At 49.3% G+C, this 21,415-nt stretch overlaps 1 protein-coding gene across 9 annotated transcripts in view; it reads right to left on the minus strand.

The window, feature by feature from the left end:
- HIVEP3 (HIVEP zinc finger 3) overlaps window positions 1-21,415 on the minus strand; it is a 287,982-nt gene that overhangs the window by 166,059 nt on the left and 100,508 nt on the right. For 2 of the 9 annotated variants that reach the window (XM_085559875.1, XM_085559877.1), the window contains exon 1: window positions 1,464-1,974. The exons of 6 other annotated variants lie outside the window; for them this stretch is intronic. The gene's annotated coding sequence lies outside the window, so the exon portion shown is untranslated. Of the gene's footprint in view, window positions 1-1,463; window positions 1,975-5,032; window positions 8,083-21,415 lie in introns of those variants that run through there. One more of the 9 variants, XM_085559876.1, reaches the window with a different exon arrangement.

A 21,415-nucleotide genomic window follows, 5' to 3' on the forward strand; every position in this document is an offset into this window, starting at 1 on the left:
CTCCTCCATCCCCAGACCTTCAGAGAAAACTCCACCCTTCTCCAGATCCCCGCTCCAGCAGCATTCCATCTGCCCCTCCAGGAGGAGCAGCCACCATTTCACTGGACTGTTCCCAACACCCTGACTCCTCAGTGTGTCAGGGTTCTGACTCCATCACTAGTTTTTTTTGTCCTAAGTACATTTTTTTTTAAATTTAGGTTTTTCCTAGTAAAGAAATGTTATTTCCATTCCCATATCTTTGCCTGAGAGCCTTTTAATTTTGAAATTGTGGCAATTCAGAGGGACGGGGTTTACCTTTTCCATTTCACAGGAGGCTCTTGCCTTCCTTCACAGACTCCTGTCTTTTCCAACCAAGACAGGAGCCTCCCTGTGGCCCCAGGGATTTTTCAGGAGCAGAGGAGCTGGGACAGCCCCATCCAGACCCCGCCTTCGGGAAGGATTTTGCTGCAGCCTCGAGAATAAACCAGGAGAAGATCCAAGCTCACATCCAGCCCCAAGAGGCTGAGCCCTTCCAGCTCCTCCCCGTGCCAAGAGCTTTGCAGAATCCCAGCTTGGGTTATTCCCTGGGAGGATGCACAGGGAAAACATCCCGAAAACTCACAGGTATTGCGATCCCACTGCCGCCCAAATCCAGTTTAATCCAATCACATCTGGAAAATCTAAAATTGCCATTTCCCAGGGGTAATATTTGAAGCTAATTTAGAGTTTAGGGAGTAGAAGTGGGCTGGAAGCCCAGTTATCCTGTTTAAGGAGGAAAAAAAGATGCAGAGAAATGACACCAATGACTCTGGCAGGTGACATTGAAGCCTCTGGAATTTGGTGACAAAAATCAAAGGAATGAGAGGGGAAAGAATCCCTAAAAGCTGATCCTGATGGGCTTTCACCTTCCCCTTGCAAAATGTGAAGAGAAGCAGGACCCCACCAGAGAAGCAAAACAGCTCCACTTCTTGCTGTTCTAAAAGCTGATATTCACCCTGCTGCCAAAGGAACCAAAAACTCAGCGTGAGCAAGAGCCCCAACTATAAATCAGCACCCCAAAACCACGCAGGAGCATCATGTGTAAAAATGTAAAACTTCCAGCGTGATGAACTAAATGATCATCTCAAAACGATTCCAGTGTTTTCCAAGCCCACTCGTTGCTTCTTGGGAATGATTTCACTGCCATGAAGTCAGGGATGAATGGGAACGTTACTCATGGAAAACACAGCTCGTTCATAACTTTATTTTAGACACTTGAATCAGCGAGGATCAGCTCAGTCCGACTGGAATAATAATTTTAGCAGCAGAGTCAGAAAAGCAAACGCAAAATCAATGCCTCACCCCAAGTAAAAACTCCCCTACAGAACCCTCTCAGCTCCGCACTCGAGCTGGAAATTTGTCATGGCAGAGGTCCTGGCTTTGGGAAGGGGATCTTTACAGCTCCCGTGAAAGCTGCTCTGAGTCACACACCTGAAAATCCTCACCTGCTCCTGGGACTCCGGGCTCTGCTCCCTCCAGCTCTCCCACACCTGGATTGAGGACACGATCTCAGGGAGGCACCAGGGTGGTGCCCTGCTTCCCAAAAATTCAAAAATGCATCTGTATGGCTGATTTTAGAGCTCTTTTCACTGTATTTTTATGGGAAAAAAATCAAATTCCTACGCCTGGAAGTGTCCCCAGTCAGGCTGGACGGGACTTGGAGCAGCCTGGGATCATGGAAGGTGTCTCTGCCCATGGCAGGGTGGCACTGGACGGGATTTAAGGTCCCTCCCAACCCAAACCATTCTGGGATTCTCTGAAAGAAGGAAGAAATGCCACGGCCCCTTAAGACGGGACATCAGGAACACCTTCCACGTGCTCCTGGAGCAGCCCTGGGAGCGCCAGGATTTCCAGCAGCTCCAGAATTGAGCAACATCTCCCACTGATCTGGAGAGGGAGGCAAACAAAGCCAGGGCTCGGACAAACAGGACGAGGGGGAGTTGCACAAGGTCCTGGCACAGCCGGGCTCCCGGCCCGGGGACAGTTGGGAATGTCCCCAGGCTGTGGCAGGAGCCGGGGCCCCGGTGCTGCTCCTGCTGCTGGCCCCGCTCCCCACGGCACTGCCGGGCTTCCCCAGGGCTGTGGGAGTGAGCGGCTGCAGCCAATTAGCAAAGTGGGCTCTGGACCCCCAGAACCTGTCCCCAGAACCATGGAACCGTGGAACCATGGAATTATGGAGTCATGGAATCATGGAATCATGGAACCATGGAACCATGGAATCATGGAATTATGGAGTCATGGAACCATGGAACCATGAAACCATGGAACCGTGGAACCATGGAATTATGGAGTCATGGAATCATGGAACCATGGAATCATGGAATTATGGAGTCATGGAACCATGGAACCATGGAATCATGGAATCATGGAATTATGGAGTCATGGAACCATGGAATCATGGAATTATGGAGTCATGGAATCATGGAACCATGGAATCATGGAATCATGGAATTATGGAGTCATGGAACCATGGAACCGTGAAACCATGGAATCGTGGAACCATGGAATTATGGAGTCATGGAACCATGGAACCATGGAACCATGGAATCATAGAATTATGGAGTCATGGAATCATGGAATCATGGAATTATGGAGTCATGGAATCATGGAATCATGGAACCATGGACTCATGGAATTATGGAGTCATGGAACAATGGAATCATGGAACCATGGAATCATGGAACCATGGAACCATGGAACCATGGAATCATGGAACCAGGGAATTATGGAGTCATGGAACCATGGAACCATGGAATCATGGAAACATGGAATCATGGAACCACAGAACCATGAAACCATGGAATCATGGAACCATGGAATTATGGAGTCATGGAACAATGGAATCATGGAACCATGGAATCATGGAACCATGGAATCATGGAATTATGGAACCATGGAACCATGGAATTATGGAAACATGGAATCATGGAACCACAGAACCATGAAACCATGGAATCATGGAACCATGGAATTATGGAGTCATGGAACCATGGAATTATGGAACCATGAAATCATGGAACCATGGAATCATGGAACCATGGAATCATGGAGTCATGGAGAATCACAGGACCATGGAATCAGGGAATTATGGAACCATGGAAACATGGAATCATCAACCGTGGAGATATGGGACCACGAACCCATGGAACCATGGAATCCTGGAGTCATGGAATCATGCAAACATGGAACCATGGAGTCAGGGAAACATGGAATCACTGGGCTGGGATGGATGTATGAGATCTCTGAGTCCAACCATCAGCCCAGCACCACCACCATGGTCACCACTGAGCCACGACCTCACGTGCCACATCCATGGGTTTTTTGAAGACTTCAGGGATGGTGATTCCACCTTCTAAGGCTGGATCACCCTTTCCATGAAATAATTTTTACTAAAATCCAACCTAAACTTCTTCTGGTGTGACCTGAGGCCGTTCCCTCTCCTCCTGTCCCTGTTCCTGGAGCAGAGCCCGACCCCCCGGCTGTCCCCTCCTGTCAGGAGCTGTGCAGAGCCACAAGGTCCCCCTGAGCCTCCTTTTCTCCAGGCTGAGCCCCTTCCCAGCTTCCTCAGGGATTCTCCAGCCCCTTCCCAGCTCCCTCAGGGATTCTCCAGCCCCTTCCCAGCTCCCTCAGCCTCTCCTGGGGCTCCGGCCCCTTCCCAGCTCCCTTTCCTTCCCTGGAAACGCTCCAGCCCCTCCATGTCCCCATCATGAGGGGACAGCTCGCTGCCACCCCTGGTGCTGTCCCAGCAGCAGGGCAGGAACATCCCCAAGGATTAACGGGAATGCTCCTGGTGCTGCAGCCAACACAGCTCTGCTTCATTTGCTTTTCCTAAAAATCATGTGAAGGGAGAGACGAGCTCTAATTAAAGGAGGTTTATTTGCAAAGTGCCAAGATCATGGCTGGCCCCACGACCCTGATTTATCCCATTATGTTCAAAAATTGGGATTTACATCCATGAAAATGTTATTTTCCTTTCTTTTTGTGTAATTTTTCTGTCTTGTTCTGCTCCTGGGTGAACAAGCCAAAAAACTCAGGCCAGTGATATCAGCAAGGTCGACCCAATATCTACAGAACCTTAATGTAGCTTTAATTTTGTTTTCATGCAATTGCACCGAAATTGCCAGATAATTGAGTTCAAATGGGAATATTCCTCCTCCTCAGCAGCAGTGCATTGTCCTTAAAAGCACCAAACCCTGGAATTCATGCCTGGCAGAGGGTGGATGGATGGCCCTCAGATAAATTCAGGATTTTAACCCTTCCACTGCGCAGACTGAGCACTGCATTAAAATCTGGCATGGCTACTAATTATAAACCCCAGCAATTAACTGCCCAGAGCACAGGTTTTGCCCACAGCCCCCCTTGTATTTCCCCTTCCCAGCTCAGATGCTGCCACATGTTTCCATCCCAACACAATTCCAATTCCTTGGGTGCCAACATCCGCAGAATTTCTCTGTCTGCAGCTTCAAAGTCACATCAGATGGCCCTCAGCAGCTGTAAGGCTGAATTCAGACCACTTTTCACTGTGTTTTTATGGGAAAAAAATATTTTTTTAATCCCTGGATGTGCCCAAGGCCAGGGTGGACAGGGCTTGAAGCAGCCTGGGATGGTGGGAGGTGTCCCTGCCATGGCAGGGGTGGGATGGGATAGGATTTATGGTCCCTCCTGACCCAAAACATCCTGGAATTCTCTGAAAGGAAGAGAAAAGCAGTGGCACAAAGTGCTGCCCATCCTTTAGTGCCTTCCATTCAAGATGGTGAATTAAAAATAACTTTTTAAACCTGGGCAAGGAAATCTCAGTGAGGACAAAGAACTCATAAGAACAGGGATGGCAATCTCTGATTTTATCATAATTTTTATCATAATTACTAAATGATAATTTTTATTCCTTGGTAATGGTCAGTGTGGGCTCTAAATGTCCACACAGAAAATGTTGAGTTATAAACTACTTGGACGTTCTCCCCAAAGATTCTCCCATGTTTTACACACCCTAAAATCCCCTCCCCATGTCTCCTACCTCAATTCTCATCTTGCTGAGCTCAGGACTCAAAACATTGGAGTCTTAGTTCACCCCAGCCGTGATTTTCCTTGTCTGGATGTTGGGCTCAGCCTTTCCAGGTCCATCTAAATCCTCCAACTGCTTCCATCACCAGGAAAAAAATCAAATTCCTCTGCAGAGACCCCCAGGGCAGGGGAGGGAGTGGTGCTGCCGGTGGGAGTTTTATCGCTGGTATTTATCCCCTTCCTGCCTTTAAACTCGGTTTTAACTCCTTTGGAGTGCCAGGAATGAGTGGCACTGCCTGGGGAAGGCCGGCGCTAAGAGAAGCTCTAAATAAAGCTGTCAGGGAGATGCTGAAGAGCCCAATCCATCACCCAAATCAGCACCCAGCACACCCAGACCTTTTCATCCCCCTCCCTTCCACTCTCCGTGTTTGCCAAGGCCCAGTATCTGCAAAGCTGGATAGGCAATATTCCTTTTTCTTTACAAATAATGGCAATGGCCCTTCTCAGTGTAAGCCCAGGCTCCTTTTCATGGAAAACAAGGAAAAGAGGAGGAGAAAAGAAGAGGCAGCCTGCCAGGGATCCGAGTGCTTCAGGAGCTGACAAAAGACAAGAGAATTTGGGCTGGGTTTCTTCCTTTTTTTTTTTTTTTTTTTTTTTTAAATAATAATTAAAAAGCAGCTTTGCGGTGCTGAATTCACAAGTTGTTATGGGAACTGGCAGCACAGATGATGCCCCAAAGGAGCACTGAGCGGCGTCTGTAGCATCTGGAGGGATAAAAACGTCCCACAGATATCTGCAATGGGCAGGATTTCACCCGAATTAGGCTATAAAACAGCCCTGGCAGTGCCCAGGGTGTGCCAGCACTCAGCCACGGCCCGGGCACCACATCACACCCAAAATGTGGCACCCCAGGGCAGCTCTGGATGCAGAGTTTGACTCCCTGCGACCTAAATGCCCTGCCCCGAGTCAGATCTCACCCTCCTGTGCTCTCAGGGTGAATTTTCCTTCACCCAGCCATGATTTTCCTTGTCTTGATGTTGGATCAGTCTTTCCATTTCCATCCAAAGATTCCAGCTGCCTCCATCAGCAGCAAAGTCCAAATTCCTCCGAGACACCCCTAGGGCAGGGGTGGGAGCAGCCCCAACCCCAGGGGAGGATCCCTCCTTGTGTTCGTTTATTTTTGACAACACATTCATTTATCACACATTTTCCAGGAAAATGGAACTCTCGGATGGGAAATGACCTGGCTCAGAGCTGGGCAGGGGAAGCAGGAGGAGTTTGGGATGCTGGAGGTGAGGAGAACATGAGGGGAAGGTTTTTATCTCTTTGGGAAGCACCTGAGGATTGTCACTGAGACAGAGTGAAAAATTAACAGGGTAGAAATCTATTTGGATTTAGGTGAAATGCGCTATTTTAAGGTTGTTAAATGTGCTGTTTAGTTGACTGCAACCTTAGCAAAACTACCCTAGCTAAGAAAAAAGAATTCAAATTTCTACACTAAAAGATAAGAAATAAGAAAGTCTCCTCAGACCTTGAAAGAAACAAGGCAGAGTGATCCAGGAGTTCTTTCTGTACTTTCTAACAAAAACTGAGTACAACTAGCTGTAAGTGTAATGTAAAATCAGCAAAATAAATATACATTAACCTATTGTGAAATTCTATACATATAGAAATTAGTAAAAGTAATAAAAAAGGATCGAGAGTTCTCAGAGGTGCGCATGTACATTAAAGAGCAATGAGTCCCAACATGCGTCCACAGCGCTGTGAATAAACAAACCCACTCCCTACAAATCTTTATTAGAGTTGCAAAGTTTAATTTTTCATCCGCAATTCATCACCTCTGTACAAATTGCACCACTCACCTCTCCCACCCAGCCCCATTTTGCGTGGAAGGAGGGGATGTGAGGGCTGGAGAAGGACTGGCATCTTCTGCCCCAAGTCCTTCTGTTCCCAGCTCTTTGCACCTCGGGACTGGACAAGGTTTTGCAGCTCTGCACAGGCCCAGGAATGCTGGAAGTGCTCAAAACCCGAGGGTTTTCCAGGAATGGAGAAAGCAAAATCCTCTGGGGTGTTCTCAGAATGGGGAAGTTTAATTTATGAAAACCCTGGTGCCTCTGAGGGGCTGGAGAGTGTCCAGGGCAGGGAACGGAGCTGGGAAGGGGCTGGAGAATCCTTGAGGGAGCTGGGAAGGGGCTGGAGAATCCCTGAGGGAGCTGGGAAGGGGCTCAGCCTGGAGAAAAGGAGGCTCAGGGGGACCTTGTGGCTCTGCACAGCTCCTGCCAGGAGGGGACAGCCGGGGGGTCGGGCTCTGCTCCAGGAACAGGGACAGGAGGAGAGGGAACGGCCTCAGGCTGGGCCAGGGCAGGCTCAGGGTGGGCAGCAGCAGGAATTTCCCCATGGAAAGGGGCTCAGGCCTTGGAACTGCCCAGGGAGGGTTGGAGTGCTCATCCCTGAAGCATCAAATCCCTGTGGATGTGGCACTGGAGAACAGGGTTTAGCTGGGATTCAGCTCCAGGTTGTCTTGGATGATCTTGGAGGTCTCTCCCAGTCTCAATAATTCCATGTTTTTCTTTTTAAAGGGGATTTACACCTTGGTGGCACAGAAGAGTTCGTACTTCATGGATCAGAGCTAAACCTTGGTTTTATCCATACCCATTGGATTTATAGGCAAGGCACAAATGCAGCCAAAATTGGAATTTCAGCCATTACACAACAATCTCCACCTCAGGGAGGACACGGAACCTGCTCCAGGCCAGCTCAGGGATGTTCTCCAGAGACCCAACAGTGGCTCAGACTGTGACATCCTTGGGACAGCCGGGTGTGGGACAGAGCATGGACACCCCACAGTGACCAGAGGCTTCCAGGAGTGACACATCCATGGATGGAGAACACGGCAGGGACAAGGCAGATCCCAGGGACAACATTGAGATCACACAAAGCTTTTAAGCAGCAAGGGGGAAAATGCTCCTGAGCCCGGCACAGCCCCGGAGCCATCCCCAGCCTTGGGGACATTTTTGGGAAAACAAAAAAGGGCTGAGAGAAGAGCTGAGCTCAGTCCCACACCCCTGAAGATGAGTTCTTGATGTCCCTGAGGTGGGAAGGTGGGAATGAGCTCAGCTCTGCTCTGGGAGTGCTGGGGATCGTGCTTTGGGGATCAGATCATCACTTGTGTGTCCCCCGGTGCTGCTGCTCACAGAATTCAGAGAATCACAGAATTCATGGAATCACCAGGCTGGAAGAGACCTTCCAGACCATCGAGTCCAGCCCAGCCCAGCCCCTCAACTCAGCCCTGGCACCCAGTGCCACATCCAGGCTTGTTTCAAACACACCCAGGGATGGTGACTGCACCACCTCCCCGGGCAGCCATTCCAGAACTTTGTCACTCTTGCCATGAAAAACATTTCCTAATATCCAACCTACACCAGGAAGGAAATCCAGAAAAACTCCACGGGCACCTCCTGCCCTGCCTTCCAACCCCTCCTTTGCTGAGCTGCCCAGGCCAATTCTCAGCTAAGAATTCATCTCCCACCTCACCCCAACCAGGCTGTCCTCACCCCTGAGCTGGGCTGGGGCAGACCAGAGGGCAGCCACGACCCAAACCCACTTTTATTTTTCCCACCTGCATCAGCCACAGCCCTCTCACCATTTAAATTTGGGTTCTAAATCAACTTGGGACTTTGCTTTCAGTTCCACCTGTGTCTTTGCCTTCCCTCCTCCTGCTCATCCCATCCCATCCCATCCCATCCCATCCCATCCCATCCCATCCTATCCCATCCCATCCCATCCCATCCTATCCCATCCCATCCCATCCCATCCCATCCCATCCCATCCCATCCCGTCCCATCCCATCCCATCCCATCCCATCCCATCCCATCCCATCCCTGGGCTATTTTTCCAGCTGTTTTATCTTTCCAGCTATTTTATTTTTCCAGCTGTTCCATTTTTCCTGCTGTCCTTTCAGCCTGTGCCAGGAGAGGGCTCTGGGTCTCCTTCCCCTCTGTGACCTCCAGCACTCCAAAAATTACAAGTCTATCCAGCGAGCACCAAAGGAAACATTTCCTGCATCAAAATCCTTGTAGGAGCCCCTGGACTGGAACAGAAGATTGAAAACTCATTTGTAATATTTTTTTCCCTGCCCTAAAAGACTTTTCCTGGAGTTTGGGAGAAGGAGAGAACCCAGGATTTCACCACGGGACCTGCAGTTTGCATTTACCTCCTGATTTTCTGGGCTCTCCTGCCAAGTGTCTGCGGGCTCTTCCAGAGGCAATAAAACCTGGGCCGTGCCTTCTCTGCAGGGCCTGAGGAGCTCAGCTCTGCTCTCAGTCCCAGGCTCATTCCCAGCGAGAAGGAATGCTGGGTTTCCTCCTTGCCCAAGCCACCAAACCCTGCCCCACCTCCAGCAGCAGATCCAGCTCCCTCCCAGAGTCCCAGAATCATGAGCAGACATCATTTTGTGTTCTGAATATAAGCAAAAAAAACCCCAGAATTTTATATATTTTTTTTTTTAATTCAAGAAAATAACATTTGTGGAGAAGGAAAGCTAAGAGACTAATGATGCTCCACAAATTGTCCAGTTTTATAGAGAAATCGATTGAATTAATTAAAAAATCCGAACAGAACAACTTCTTCAGCTTGTACCGGATCCTCTGGAAAAATTTGATTACTTTTACGGGAAGGTTTGTCACGTGAGTAACCATTAAAGGGAATAAAATAGATTGGCACCACGTAAGGTGCCAGGTAAGTTTTCCTTTAGTACCTCAGGAAATCGGATATTTTCCCCAAGAATGATGTAAAATGAAGAAAGAGGATTTAATCTGGCTGGCTCTCCTGCCCAGCTCCTTCTCCTCTCCTGGAGCTGTTTCCTGCCCATCCGCATTGTCCAGCCGAGCTCTCCATCCACCACGACCTCCTTGGCTCTCCCCTGCCCTTCCACCACTCCTACCCCACCAGGAAGGCAAGAGGAGAACAAAAAAGGGTTTTTCCTTCTCCTGCTGCCCTTCACAGATGTCACAAACCACCCGCATCCCTCCGGTCTCCCACAAAACTCGGGGACACTTGGCAGAGCCGGGGACAAGCGATGGGCTGAGGACACCTGAGAGGCTCCTGGCAGGTTGCAACCACTCCTGGGGCCCTCCAGAGGCTCCAGTGGTCACATCCAGGGTCATCCCTGCTCCTCCATGGATTTCTGACCTCAGGGACACCTGAGCCAGGTGTGTAGGAGAGCCTGAGCAGCCTCAGGCCCTCCAGAGGCTCCAGTGGTCACAGCTGGGGCCATCCAGCTGTGTCCTGCTCCTCTTGGATTTCTGGGACACCTGAGCCAGGTGAATGGGAGAGTCTGAGCAACTCCAGGCCCTCCAGAGGCTCCAGTGGTCACAGTTGAGGTCATCCAGCTTTTCCCTGCTCCTCCATGGATTTCTGACCTCAATAACACCTGAACCAGGTGAGAGGGAGGGCTTGAGGGCCTCCAGAGGCTCCAGTGGTCATCCAGCTGTGTCCTGCTCCTCCTGGATGTCTGAGCTCCTCAAACACCTGAGCCAGGTGAGTGGGAGAGCCTGAGTAACCTCAAGCCCTCCAGAGGCTCCAGTGCTCACAGCCAGGGTCATCCCTGCTCCTCCATGGATTTCTGACCTCAAGGACACCTGAGCCAGTTGAGGGGAAGGTTTGAACAGCCTCAGGCCCTCCAGAGGGTCGAGTGGTCACAGCTGGGGTCATCCAGCTTTTCCCTGCTCCCTCATGGATTTCTGACCTCAAGGCCAGATTAGGGAGAGGGCTTGAGAGCCTCCAGAGGCTCCAGTGGTCACAGCTGTGGTCATCCAGCTGTGTCCCTGCTCCCTCATGGATTTCTGACGTCAAGGACACCTGAGCCAGGTGCGTAGGAGAGCCTGAGCAGCCTCAGGCCCTCCAGAGGCTCCAGTGCTCACATCCCTGCTCCTCCATGGATTTCTGGGCTCAGGAACACCTGAGCCAGGTGAGGGGGAGAGCAGAGCAGCAGCAGGGCCCTGAGCACCTGGAGCAGCCCCAGCTGCTCTCCCTGAGCCAGGCTTGTCCCAGGCCTGGTCTCTGTGGGTGGAACAGGCTCACTCCGTGATCCCCGCCTCTCCTCCCGCCTGGAATGCTCCTCAAAGAGCCAACAGCCGTCAGGGTTCCTGCCACAACCGTAGCCTCAGCTGTGCCACACCCCGTGGCACCGTGCTGGACAATGTCCCTGTCCCTCCCTGGAAGTGCCCAAGGTGGCTCGGAGCGCCTGGGAGAGCGGGAGGTGCCCTGATCGTGGCAGGGGGTGGGAATTTCCAACTTTGGCTTGGAAAGGGCTCTGAGGTCCCTTCCACCTCAAACCACTGCACGATTCCACAGTCTCCCTTCCCAAAATCTGCTCTGCTCATGCTCAGGATCACCACTTTTACCTGGCCCTTGCCCACGTGGGACGTGAAAGGAGTTGGGACACCCCTGTGGCACCTCCCATCTGGAGAAGAGAACAGGGAGCAGCTCGTTCCCACCCATCCAGTGGAAATAGCCTGGAGAAAAGGAGACTCAGGGTGACCTCAGCGCTCTCTGCAGCTCCTGAAAGGTGCCTGTGCCCAGCTGGGCTGGGCTCTTTCTCCAGGAGCTGACAGAACCAGAGGACACAGCCTCAGCTGCCCCAGGGAAATCCAGGCTGGGTGTCAGGAGAAAGTTTTTCATGGCAAGAGTGACAAAGTTCTGGAATGGCTGCCCGGGGAGGTGGTGCAGTCACCATCCCTGGGTGTGTTTGAAACAAGCCTGGATGTGGCACTGGGTGCCAGGGCTGAGTTGAGGGGCTGGGGCTGGGCTGGACTCGATGGTCTGGAAGGTCTCTTTGAGATGCACAGGTTGGTTTGGATCTGCACTGACCATCAATCAAATCTCTCCAGAACACCAGGCCACAGGAGGGAAGGGTGAAATGAGCACCCAGGTCGGTTCCCTCATTCCAAGCTCGTTATTTTTGGCTGAATTCCCTCCCTTTCCTCTAAGGATTGGGGCAGGAGATTATCCCAGAGGAGCAAAGCATTTTCCTTTTGTCTCTCTTTGATCCTGGCTCTGCAGCGAGGAGGCCGAGAGCGATTTCCATGGCAGAGGAGAGCAGGGATTCAAAATTATTCCACAGAAAACAGCACCAGTGGCTGGAAAAGCAGGAAAAAACCTCAGGAAGGGCCAGAGCAGAGCCAAGTTTGGGCTGCAGCCCCCAGGAGGATCCTGCTCAAAGCAGGTCATGGGAAAAAGGGAGGGTTTTTTGGGTTTTAAGCCAGGTTTAAACTCTTTCCCCACAGACTGGCCACATTTGAGTTCTCCTGCACCTGGATCTGCTCTGGGAATGAACTCCCAAGGTGGGAAATGAGGCTGCTGAGCTCTGACTGTGCAAAGTGCACCTGCAATTTGAATTTTTGGGGATAAAAATGAGAGGAATTTGTTTGTCTGCACATCTGGGTACTCCACGCACAGGTTCCAAGGAGGGATTTCCCTGCTTGGAGCATTCTCAGGAGGGAAGGAGGGGTGACTGCTCCAAGCACGTGCTCCTGGTGATTAAATGGCCATTAAATGTGTTATTAAATAAGTATTTAATTGATTTACTTCCTGTATTGCAACTTCTCAGCCATTTCTAAGCTTTTCTCACACAGGCTGCAATACCCAGGGCTGGAAGTAGCCCAAAAAAACCCCAAAAAAACCCCAAAAAAACCCCAAAATTGTCCTGGCGGGGACTTGTGCGTTAAAATTCCCTTTGGCTGAATTTTCTGCTGCCTCTTTGTGCCACCAAGTGCTGCCATTCCAGCAGCAGCTCCAAACCCAAGGTCCTAAATCTCACAGCACTCCTCGATCCCTGAGCTCTGGAGGTGACTGGGAGGCTGAGCGGATAAAAATTCCAGATTTCTGGGGCTGGATGTGCAGAGTTTGTGGTTGAATAAGAGCAGCTGTTGGAAAAGCTGGAGGAAAGCAGGAAACAGGAGTGAGCACTGAGCCCGTGACACCTCCCAGGGCTCCTCCTGCAACCAGATGTTCCTTTCCTGGCTGAGAGAAAGGAATGACAGCCCTGGGAGGTGAAGGAATGGGGGAAATGCCCACAGGATCCCTCCTTGGGGGTCTGTGCCTGTCCCAACCCATCTCTGGGTGCTGGAGGACACAGAAAATATTAAAAAAAAAGAAAAAAAAAAAAATCTATCCAGGGAAAGTAGGCAGTGCCTGGCCTCAAAAAATTAAATCCCAAGGGATGACTTCCCCCCAGGGTCTCCCCAAAATCAGCTGGTTTTGTCCTCTTGCTTTATTCATATTCCCTTTCCTGGAGAAGGCTGATTTAGGGGAGCAAGGCAGGTGTGGGCAGGACAGCGAGGAGGCCACGGGGGCTTCCATGGGGCAGAGATTCAGAATTATTCCACAGAAAACAGCAGGGGAAAACCTCGAGAAGGGCAAGGGCAGAGCCAAGTTTGGGCTGCAGCCCCCAGGAAATCCTGCTGAAAGCAGGACATGGGAGGAAAGGGAGGTTTTGTTGGGTTTTAGGCCAGGTTTAGGGCTGCAGCCCCCAGGAAATCCTGCTGAAATCAGGACATGGGAGGAAAGGGAGGTTTTGTTGGGTTTTAGGCCAGGTTTAGGGCTGCAGCCCCCAGGAAATCCTGCTGAAAGCACAACATGGGAGGAAAGTGAGGTTTTGTTGGGTTTTAGGCCAGGTTTGTTGGGTTTTAGGCCAGGTTTAGGGCTGCAGCCCCAGGAAATCCTGCTGAAATCAGGACATGGGAGGAAAGGGAGGTTTTGTTGGGTTTTAGGCCAGGTTTGTTGGGTTTTAGGCCAGGTTTGTTGGGTTTTAGGCCAGGTTTAGGGCTGCAGCCCCAGGAAATCCTGCTGAAAGCAGGACATGGGAGGAAAGGGAGGCTTTGCTGGGTTTTAGGCCAGGTTTTTTGGGTTTTAGGCCAGGTTTAGGGCTGCAGCCCCAGGAAATCCTGGTGAAAGCAGGACATGGGAGGAAAGGAAGGTTTTGTTGGGTTTTAAGCCAGGTTTAGGGCTGCAGCCCCAGGAAATCCTGGTGAAAGCAGGACATGGGAGGAAAGGGAGGCTTTGCTGGGTTTTAGGCCAGGTTTGTTGGGTTTTAGGCCAGGTTTGTTGGGTTTTAGGCCAGGTTTGCTGGGTTTTAGGCCAGGTTTGTTGGGTTTTAGGCCAGGTTTGTTGGGTTTTAGGCCAGGTTTGCTGGGTTTTAGGCCAGGTTTGTTGGGTTTTAGGCCAGGTTTAGCCTCTCCCACCTTGAGCCCCCCAGGACTCCTGGCCAGAGGGGTTCAGAGGGAGGAAGGCAGGGGAGGGAAGGGGGGATTTGCACGCCAGGGGAGGAGCAGAGGCTCAGCACCCTCCGCTGAAAGCGGCTCAGCTCTGGAGAAGCGGTGGGTTTTGCTCCGGCCGAGTCCCCGGGGTGCCACCCTGCCGGGGCAGTGCCACCCTGCAGGCAGGGGACACCTGGCACGGGCCCGGGACCACCTGGGACAGCACCGGGGCGGAGCTGGGACACCGGGCACGGGTGGGAATGATCCAACGCCAATTTTAGCATTTCCTGCAGCAAACCCGCAGCTCCGGGCGCTTTATTCGTGGATGTAACCGCGAGCGAAAGCGGAGGAAGCTGTGAGATGATCATGGTAACATTTATTAAATTAACCCGGATCCCGCTCCCTTCAAGACCTTGAACAGCACCTGAGAATTTATCGGGGGAGCATTTTCTGCCCGAGCCCCTTGGTTTGCGGTGCATTCCCGTTTTTTCCAGAGGAAAAGAGCAGGAGAGCTGAGCTGGGTGGCAGAGGCTGCGGGAGGGGAGCTGCTCAGCAGCCACCCACATGCTCTGCTAATTCATCAGCGCACAAAGGCGGCTCTTTGTCTCCCTGCTGCCATTCATTCCCGGTGAGATATCGCTCCCAGGAATCACAGCCTGCCCGGCCAGGCGGCACGATGACAAAAATGAAAGGGAGGAACCAGCAGACTTAGCGCCATTCTCACAGACAACTCCTCAAAAAAAAAAAAAAAATTATATATATATATATATATATATATATATATATATATATATATATATATATAATGTGTATGTGTATTCATATATAAATATATATAATATTTTTAACCATCAGACCAAACCCATCAGACTTAGTGCCATTCTCACAGACAACTCCTCAAAAAAACAAAACAAAACAAACAAAAAAAAACCACAATAAAAAAGGTATATATTGCTATATATATAGATATAATGTATATGTGTATTCATGTATAAATATATATAATATTTATACCCATCAGACCAAACCCATCAGATTTAGCGCCATTGTCACAGACAGCTCCTTAAAAAAAAAAAGTTTATATTGCTATATATATAGATATAATGTATATGTGTATTCATGTATAAATATATATAATATTTATACTCATCAGACCAAACCCATCAGACTTAGTGTCGTTATCACAGACAGCTCCTTAAAAAAAATATATATATATTGCTATATATATAGATATAATGTATATGTGTATTCATGTATAAATATATATAATATTTATACCCATCAGACAAAACCCATCAGATTTAGCGCCATTGTCACAGACAGATCCTTTAAAAAATCCCCAAAACCCCAAAAAACCTATGTATATATGGCTATATATATATAATGTATATGTGTATTAATGTAGAAATATGTGTAACATTTATACCCATCAGACTTAGCGCCATTGTCACAGACAGCTCCTTAAAAAAAAACAAAAAAACAAAAACCAATATATATATTTATATATAATGTATATGTGTATTCATGTATTAGTATGTGTAATAGGTATACCCATCAGACTTAGCACCATTGTCACAGACAGCTCCTTAAAAACAACCCCAAAACACCAAAAAAACAATGTATATATGGATATATATAAAAATGTGTATGTGTATACATGTATAAATATGTACACTGCATAAGAATAATGTATAATATGTGTAATATATAATTATATATCATGTCTATATTGCCAATGTATATATGACAATATATATATGTGTGTGTATATCTATATATATATATAGATATATATAATGTATCTGTGTATACATGTATAAATATGTATATTGTATAATACATTTAATGTATAAGTATAATGTATAATATGTGCAATGTATACATATATATCATGTATGTATGGCAAAGATCTGGCCTGAACAAGCTCTCCGGGCAGCTCCGAGTTAATTTTGGCCACAAACCGGGAACACAAAAGCCCTGATTCCCTGGGAATGGTGCAGGAGGAAACCCGCAGCTCGAGGTTGTTTTAACCTCTGCATCTTCCAATCTTCCCTGGGCTCAACTCCCCAGGGGTGCGCTCGGTGCCCTGAAAGGGTTAATCCCGACCCCTCGTTTTCCTTGGCTCACCGCTTGGCCTCCCGCCACTTCCTCCGGGAGATTATTCCAGGATCGAATCCAAAGCAGTGCCAGAAAGAATTTTCCGGCGAGCCCGTGCCAGAGGAAACACTCTGGGAACAGAGAAGGGCCCGAGCTCCAGCGGGATCAAATATTGCAATTATTGCCCTGCCCGCCCTTGCTGCGCTTCCCAGCCGCATCCCGGGAGCCACAGGGGATGGGGAAACTCCCTAAAGATCACATGGGATGGGAAAACTCCCTAAAAACCCCACAGATTGGGCAAATGAAGGGAAAAAAGGAAAAATAAAAATCAGCGCCTCGTTCTCTGTGGTCTCGTAAAACACAGCTCCACATCGTGCCACTCAGCAAAGACAAAATCCAGGTCCCTATCGCTTCTATATTCATTTTTTGTGTATTTTTTCCTGTATGTTTTTAACTTTTTAAAGCTGTCTGAGCAGCTGAGATAAATCTCCCGCCTATTTCTAAAAATTAACCACTCAAATTTGCATCACTCCACAGGAATCAGCTCAAATCCACGCCCGGACACAATGAAAATCTCATTCTGTGTTTTGCTTTTGGCTGGTGGTTTTCGGACAGCAACAAAACCAACAAAAAGTCTATGTGAAAAATAAATAAATGAATAAATAAATAGATAAATAAATTTTAAAAATATCCCTGAGGTTGAAGCGAGACAGAAATGCCTCTGCACGACCTGAAGTGATGGAGCTCTGTCTGCTCGAGCACGTGCTGCTCTCACTGACAGCTCCTGTGCTGAGCAAATTCCACAGAAAAATCCGATTTTTTTTGGCCTAAAATTCCCTTGAGCTTTGGTTTAGCCCCTGGGCATGGATGGGGGATGCTCTGAGCAGTGAAAATGCCTTGCAGACATCTTTGTGCAGCAGGGTTTTGGAGATAGCATTATTGATATCTGGGATTATTACTTTTATCATTCTCTGCCTGTTGATATCACTGTGAACTGGGCTGGGAGCACACACACAGATAAATAATCCATTAATATAGGTTCAGTTTGTCACTTGGCACGAAATATTCTTGTTCTTACATAGGAGAATGTAGATGTGAACTAAACACAAGTGGCACAAGTGACATCACACAAGTGGCAGCTCAGCAGTGGGAGCAGCGAGACCCAAAATGTGCTGGAACCCACAGAAAAATGGGGAATTTCTGTCCCTGTGCACGTGGCTGGGTTATATTTGTTGTGTTTATTGCATTTATTTTATTTATTGCTACTTGGTGTATTTATTGTGTTAATTGTATTTATTGCAATTTATTGCTATTTAGTGTATTTATTCTCTGCATTGTGTTTAATTTATTATATTTAGGGCCAGGTTTGTGGTACAAGGCAGGAATTTTGTTCTGGTTGATCCATGGGGTGGGGCTGCACTTCAGAGCCCCTTTTTTAGATTTTCTGACATTTCTCACTCTGATTATTCCCTAAGCAGCATCTCCAGAACCAAAACACTCAGGAGCAGGGCCCAGCCCAAAGCCAGAGAGAAACATCCCTTTTCCTGTCCCAAAAACAGAAACCTCCTTTTCCTGCCCCAAAAACAGAGAGAAACATCCCTGTCCCTACCCCAGAACCAGAAACTCCCTTTTCCTGCCACAAAGCCAGAGCAACACCCCAGTCCCTGCCCTAAAAACAGAGAAATCCCCCTTTCACTTCCCTGAAAACAGAAACCTCTCTTCCCTACCCCAAAAAGAAAAAAACACCTTTCCCTGGACCAAAAAGAGAAACCCCCCTTTTTCTGCCCTGAAAATAGAAACCCCCTTTCCCTACCCCAAAAAGAGAATTCCCTTTCCCTACCCCAAAACCAGAACCCCCCTTTCCTGCCCCAAAAACAGAAATCCCCTTTCTTTGCCCCAAAAACAGAAATCCCCTTTCTTTGCCCCAAAAACAGAAACCCCCTTTCCTGCCCCAAAACCAGAAACCACCTTTCTCTACCCCAAAAAGAGAATTCTCCTTTCCCTGCCCCAAAAACAGAAGCCCCCTTTTCCCTGGCCCAAAACCAGAACCCCCTTTCCTGCCCCAAAACAGAAACTCTCCTTTCCCTGGCCCAAAAGCAGAGAGAAATACCCCTGTCCCTGTTCCAAAGCCAGAAACATCCCTTTCCTGCCCCAAAAGCAGAACCCCCTTTCCTGCCCCAAACCCACAAATCCCCTTTCCCTGCTCCCAGCCCCTTCCTCCCCACCCCTCCCTGCCAGGCACGTCCCCCCGGCCGTGCCACCACCGCTGCCACCCTGCCATGCCCGGGGCCACCAAGGCTGCCCAGCCAGGAGGGGAAGAGGCAGGAATGGGAAATATTCTGCTGAAGCAGCAATCCAACTTACGGCTCCAGGGAGCAGCAACATCTGTATCAATCCCCCCCCAAAAAAGGGAATTTTCAGCCTAGGACACTTCGTGGTGCAAATGTGGGACTGGAATGGAGCTCGAGGCCTGTCATTAATTCATGGCTCATTTAGATTTAGGTTTAAAGTATTGCTCAGCACAAGATGCGTTTAATTCTCTCTAAGAATCACAAGAAGAAAGAATAACAATTTCTTTCTATATTTACAGATTATAAGAGGTAATTGCAATGCCGGCCTGAAATCCAATCAGTGATTTTATGGAATTTCCCCTGTCCCAAAGCACAGTTTCAATCTTGCTCATCAACAAGACCTGCTTCAGAAACAAATATTAGCTCAGTGTTTTTAACAAACATTTCCTAATGAAAAATGTGATCGAGCCCTGTGCTGGCCCTGCTGAGGCTCCTCAGATCCTGGGGTCAGTTTGTGGCAAACAGGACCTGGAGGGGCTGGAGTGTGTCCAGGGCAGGGAAGGGAGCTGGGAAGGGGCTGGAGCCCCAGGAGGGGCTGAGGGAGCTGGGAAGGGGCTGGAGAATCCCTGAGGAAGCTGGGAAGGGGCCGGAGAATCCCTGAGGGAGCTGGGAAGGGGCTGGAGAATCCCTGAGGGAGCTGGGAAGGGGCTGGAGAATCCCTGAGGGAGCTGGGAAGGGGCTCAGCCTGGAGAAAAGGAGGCTCAGGGGGACCTTGTGGCTCTGCACAGCTCCTGACAGGAGGGGACAGCTGGGGGGTCAGGCTCTGCTCCAGGAACAGGGACAGGAGGAGGGAACGGCCTCAGGTCACACCAGAAGAAGTTTAGGTTGGATTTTAGTGAAAATTCTTTCATGGAAAGAGTGATCCAGCCTTAGATGGTGGAATCACCATCCCTGAAGTTTTAAAAAACCCATGGATGAGGCACTTGAGGTCATGGCTCAGTGGTGACCATGGTGGTGGTGCTGGACTCAAAGATCTCGGATGTTCATCCCAGCCCAGTGATTCCATGGTTCCATGATTCCCTGATTCCATGGTTGCACAGTTCCATGATTCCATGGTTCTATGAGTCCATGACTGCATGGTTGCACAGTTCCATGATTCCATGGTTCTATGATTCCATGACTCCATGGTTCCATGGTTCCATGGGTCCATGGGTTCGTGGTTCCATATCTCCATGGTTGATGATTCCATGTTTCCATGGTTCCACGATTCCCTGATTCCATGGTCCTGTGATTATCCATGACTCCATGATTCCACAATTCCAAGATTCCATGATTTCATGGTTCTGTGATTCCATGGTTCCATGATTTCATGGTTTCATGATGCCATGGTTCCAGGAGGGGACAGCCGGGGGGTCGGGCTCTGCTCCAGGAACAGGGACAGGAGGAGAGGGAACGGCCTCAGGCTGGGCCAGGGCAGGCTCAGGGTGGCAGCAGCAGGAATTTCCCCATGGAAAGGGGGCTCAGGCCTTGGAACTGCCCAGGGGGGTTTGGAGTCCCCATCCCTGGAGGTGCTCAAAAAACCTGTGGATGTGGCACTCAGTGGTGGCCATGGTGGTGCTGGGCTGGTGGTTGGACTTAAAGGTCTTAAAGGTCTTTTCCAACCTTAATAATTCCCCAGTTGCAAGATTCTTTTTGTTTGAGGACTGCCACACCCAGGAGCACCCTCGTTCTCTGCTGTGCAGCTCATGGCTTCTGCCGAAAATCTGGGAGAAGCAGAACCTGAGCTGAGAGGTTCCCAAAATCAGAAATGCTTGGGAAAGGCTCCGTGTGTGTGTCCCTGAAAGCAGAGAAATCAGGATCCCTCCAGGGATGCAATGAGCCTGGGAGAAGCTCCTTTAAGGGTTTGGGTGCTCGGGTTGGATTTCTGAGTCCGAATTTGAACAGCCCTTTAAGCCTTTAATGTTAATTAACCATGAGCTGCTCCTGTTTCAAAGGAGCACAATCCACTGGCACCTCAGGCCCTGTCTCCAAGGAATTCATGGAATCCCAAAGTGGTTTGGGATGGAAGGGACTTAAACCCCACCCAGTGCCACCCCTGCCATGGCAGGGACCCCTCCCACTGTCCCAGGTGCTCCCAGTGTCCAGCCTGGCCTTGGGCACTGCCAGGGATCCAGGGGCAGCCACAGCCACTCTGGGAATTCCAGCCCAGCCCCTGCCCACCCTGCCAGGGAGGAATTTCTGCTCCCCTAGACCAAAGCTTTGACAAGTTTGCATCAGTTGCCTGCTTTAAATTTGCTTTTTCAGCCTTTCAGGCTTTGTCTTTGTTCCTTTGTTGCAGCAAAACCTCAATTGGAAACTCGGGTTGGCTTCTCTTCACCACTTGTTGCTTAATTTATCTGACAAAAACACCTTTTTTGTCCCCCCTCATTTGTGAAAACCCATTTCATCTTCCTTCAGAGGTAAATCTTAAACTTTTTTTAGCCAGAGGCTCTGCCACCAAGAGACTTCAAGGTGGTGCTCAGGACAGTGAGCTCAGGCAGAGCAGAGCCACAATTCTCAAATGCTCGAAAATATCGATTATTGTTTTCCATCCTAATTTTCCCCAAGCACTGCCTCTGTTTCCTTCCTCCAGGGAGATGCAGAACTTGATGCTGAGTTGTTTAAATCCTGCACTGTTTAAATCCTCCTGAACCACGCCAAACCCTCCCCACCCATGGCACAAACAAACTGAAATCAAACACTGCACAAAGA

Source organism: Lonchura striata, chromosome 23 (assembly GCF_050655825.1).
Source record: "Lonchura striata isolate lonStrDom1 chromosome 23, ASM5065582v1, whole genome shotgun sequence".
In the NCBI taxonomy this organism is placed as follows: Eukaryota; Metazoa; Chordata; class Aves; order Passeriformes; family Estrildidae; genus Lonchura; species Lonchura striata.